Genomic DNA, 760 nt, shown 5'->3' on the forward strand with positions numbered 1-760 from the left:
CGTCCAAAGGCCGGCCGAGGGCAACAGGTCTACCCAGCATTAGGCCGCCACGTCCAAAGGCCGGCCGAGGGCAACAGGTCTACCCAGCATTCGGCCGCCACGTCCAAAGGCCGGCCGAGGGCAACAGGTCTACCCAGCATTAGGCCGCCACGTCCAAAGGCCGGCCGAGGGCAACAGGTCTACCCAGCATTAGGCCGGCCGGCAGAGGGCAACAGGTCTACCCAGCATTCGGCCGTCAGGTACAAAGGCCGGCCGAGGGCAACAGGTCTACCCAGCATTAGGCTGCCACGTACAAAGGCCGGCCGAGGGCAACAGGTCTACCCAGCATTCGGCCGTCAGGTACAAAGGCCGGCCGAGGGCAACAGGTCTACCCAGCATTAGGCCGGCCGGTAACACTGCCGGCCGAGGGCAACAGGTCTACCCAGCATTCGGCCGTCAGGTACAAAGGCCGGCCGAGGGCAACAGGTCTACCCAGCATTAGGCCGCCACGTCCAAAGGCCGGCCGAGGGCAACAGGTCTACCCAGCATTAGGCCGGCCGGTAACACGGCCGGCAGAGGGCAACAGGTCTACTCAGCATTAGGCCGGCCGGTAAAACGGCAGGCCGAGGGCAACAGGTCTACCCAGCATTCGGCCGTCAGGTACAAAGGCCGGCCGAGGGCAACAGGTCTAACCAGCATTAGGCCGCCACGTCCAAAGGCCGGCCGAGGGCAACAGGTCTACCCAGCATTCGGCCGCCACGTCCAAAGGCCGGCCGAGGGC

This window comes from Sturnus vulgaris, unplaced genomic scaffold, assembly GCF_052056855.1.
Source record: "Sturnus vulgaris isolate bStuVul1 unplaced genomic scaffold, bStuVul1.hap1 Scaffold_182, whole genome shotgun sequence".
NCBI classification, from domain to species: domain Eukaryota; kingdom Metazoa; phylum Chordata; class Aves; order Passeriformes; family Sturnidae; genus Sturnus; species Sturnus vulgaris.